Below are 3,653 nucleotides of genomic sequence, written 5' to 3'. Positions count from 1 at the left end.
ATATCATAATAAATGGAGAAAAGATTGGTTGTCAAAGACTTTATTTTGCTTTGATCAACCATCAACACTCATGGAAGCAGCAGTCAAGAAATTAAACAGCATATTACATTAAGCAAATCTGCTGCACAAGACCTCTTAAAGTGTTCAAGCACCTAGATGTCAGTTTGAGGAATAAAGTACACCTGTTTCAAGTCATTATATTTTCAATAGCCTCATATGTATGTGAAAGTTAATATGGAAGACCATAGAAGAATTGATGCATTTGAGTTATGGTGTTGGACAGAATATTAAAAGTACCATGGACTGTCAAAAGAACAAACAAATCTGTGTTGGAAGAAATACAGCCCGAATGCTCCTTGGAAGCCAGAAAGGCCAGATTTCATCTCTTATACTTTGGCCATATTATCAGAAGGGACCTGTCCCTGGAGATGGATATCATGTCTGGTAAAGTGGAAGGTCAAAGAAAAAGAGGAAGACCCTCAATGAAATGGATTGGCACAGTAGCAATGGGCTCAAACTTTGCAATTGTTGTAAGGTTGGCACAGGACCAGGTAGTGTTTTGTTCTGTTGTGCACAGGTTACTTATGAGTTGGTTCTGACTTGATGGCACCTAATAACAACAAACATGTTGGCTCCACCAGCTGATCCTCAGAAACTCTATTAAGGTAATTATAAGTTGGAACTGACTTGATAACACTTAACCACAAAAGCTTGTTTGTGCTTTATACTTCTGAAAGAGATTTGGGACTTCACAAAATTTCATCAGCTGTTTTAAAAGTAGAACGGTCACTTTTCTACCTCTAATAAATTCTGGGGTATCAATTCCAAATCTATTGCAATCTAACTTTTTAAATTTGGAGAAGTAAAAACGATTTCCCTCTTAGTCATTAAGATGAGAGTGTGGTCCAGATTGCCCATTAGATTACCTTTCATTCAATAAAACATTTCAAGGTCATATGAGTCAAAGACGAATATTTGAAACAGCTGCATTTTAATATAAGGGCATCACCACAATAAAGTAGCAAAATATTTCACACTACTACTTAGAATTTGTTGTGTCATTTTCACCACATTAAAATGTCTATTTTAAATTGTTCACTGTTATAAGAAATATTCAATTGAAATAATCATTTGATTTTCTCAAGAAATCATTTTCTCAAGAGCATAGTTTTAGATATGCTCACTAAGATATATATATATTCTTTTATATTTAGATAAAAGTGCTCAATAATGGATGTCAACAAGACATTTTTCAAATCAACCCCTATGGATTAGTTTCATATTTTGATCAAGTTAAAAGTAAGATTTTTCTGTATGAATTCATAGAGTGAGAATATAGTATCATTAGTAATGGTACATATAAAATGTGTTTTATAATCAGCTTATATTGCATCTTTAATTTACTTGTCTAACCTTCACTAGAAGAATGCTTTAGTTTTGTACTCTAAGACAACTTTTATTTAAAATTAGAGGGCAAGTGATTAGTTTCAGATATAGATTATATGAGGCAAACATTAGCAAATGAAATAAACGTGATTTGGGACTTTCTAGCACTTAGAATCATCATTCACTTTGAACTCTAAATTATTTATGGCCCAGAAGGAGACACTTGGTAAATAACAGGAAAAGCACAGAAATCAAATGCAGATTGTGGTATTTACTAACTTTAACAGTTGGGTTACCAAAACCTTATTTGGCAATAATTTATTTACTTTGAATTACTTCCCCCAAAATAGTTATATTTCTGGGTCATAAATGATATCATTAGCAAATGACTAAGGAAACGTCATAAGGAAAAGAAAAATCCTTCTGTTTTGATGTTAAAGCAAATTCTTTAAGATAGCCAAGAAACTGCAAATTATCTTTCTTAAAACTAATGATTGCTTGATAAATAGTCAATTTTATTTAAGTATAAATTAATGATGATGCGGATATGTGACATGCAATCTATGCCCAACAGGGTACTTAGTGCACACACATAAATATATGTTGTTGTTAAGTAGTGTTGAGTCAGTTCCAATCCATCAAGATTCTGTACAGGGTTTCCAAAGAGCGGCTGGTGAGCTTGAACCACTGACCTTGTGGTTCAAACTGACTTTGCAGTCCTGTGCATGAGGCCACAACGCCTCTGTCTCTCTCTCTCTCTACACACACACACACACACACACACACGCACATATATATATGTATGCAGATGTTCTGTTACTGTTAAGACATGGGCAGGGTGCTTAGAATAAGGAAGACCACTTTTGTAGCTGGGTGGACCAGAAACTTAACAGCAAAGGACCAGAGGAAAATCAGAACTGTGGGAAGCAACTCAAGGACCTCAACTTTGAGTTTGACCTCGTCTTCATGTCCATCCTGAATTTGTCCATCCACACAACCTGGCTGATCCTGGAAATGCTGGGACATGAATGGGTACCCGTGGAAAGCTCCTGGCAGCTTAATGAGCGTCACTATGGATCCTTGATTGATCTCAATAGGAAGAAAATGGCTTTGAATCACTGTGAAGAACAAGTAAGGCTCTGGAGAAGGAGCTACAATGTGACCCTGCCTCCCATCGAGGAGTCCCATCCTTAGTACCATGAGATCTACAATGACTGGAGGTACAAAGTGTGTGACGTGCCTGTGTATTAGCTGCCCAAATCAGAAAGCTTAAAGGATGTTCTGGAAAGACTCCTTCCCTACTGGAATGAGAGGATTGCTTCAAAAGTATTAAATGGCAAAACCATTCTGATATCTACTCATGGAATTTCCAGTAGAGCGCTCCTGAAGTACCATCTTCATGTTACTATGTAGTGGAGGTATTTTGGAGGAAGACATCATCAATATCACTCTCACCACTGGTGTCCCCATCCTCTTGGAACTGGATGAAAACCTACATGCCATCAGGCCTCACAAGTTCCTGGGCAACCAAGAGGTGATCCAGGCAGCTAATAAGAAAGTGGAGAATCAAGGAAAATTGAAACAAGCTGCTGCCAAATAAGTCTTTGCAGAGTACAACCTTGTGCCAGAGCAGTGGTGTGCAGTGTGCTATGGTGCTGATCTCTCTGCCTCTCTCTCTCTCTCCATGAATTTGCATTTTCCAGAGCTAGGCTGTGGGGTAGAGTTTGTACAGATAACTAATCTGTGTCTAGATAATGGCTTTAGGATGTTGGAGTGCTCATGTCATTGGTTGGAGTTATGAGTGAGTTCTCCAGCAAGCCCTCTTTGAATGCATTACTAACCTAGTACCTAGTACTGCTTGATCATGGTCATATGTTTCTGAGATAGAAGAATAATAAGTGAAGGTGTTAAATTCAAGGTGTTCCTCATTCAATAAATTACCATATTGAGCCACCATTGACATGCCTGAGGTGATGCCTTAAACCAAAGATAGAACCCCATAAAGTTTACATTGCTGTTCACTTAGTTGTCTTAAGTAGCTCACTTCACCTTTACAGTTACTAAGAATTTCAGGGATAATGGGAAAGGATATTAGATCATTCATTCTACTGAAGTATCTAATGCGAATATTTTCCTCAGGGAAAAGAAATGCTTTGATAGTTAAAATCAGAGGTCCAGTGAATGGGAGCATCACAGGTGGGTTCCTTTTAGCAAACAACAAAGATGGCAACAGCAGGAAGTCTCTTTAACTTGTTCCTAGTACAGGG

General features: G+C 37.4%; 1 pseudogene; it reads left to right on the top strand.

Annotated features, from left to right (window-relative positions):
• Nucleotides 1-2,184: 2,184 nt before the first annotated feature.
• LOC102837265 lies at nucleotides 2,185-2,986 on the top strand (annotated as a pseudogene).
• The last annotated feature ends 667 nt before the right edge of the window (nucleotides 2,987-3,653 follow it).

Source organism: Chrysochloris asiatica, unplaced genomic scaffold (assembly GCF_000296735.1).
Source record: "Chrysochloris asiatica unplaced genomic scaffold, ChrAsi1.0 scaffold00010, whole genome shotgun sequence".
Taxonomy (NCBI): Eukaryota; Metazoa; Chordata; class Mammalia; order Afrosoricida; family Chrysochloridae; genus Chrysochloris; species Chrysochloris asiatica.
This window is presented reverse-complemented; position numbering and strand designations above follow the sequence as displayed.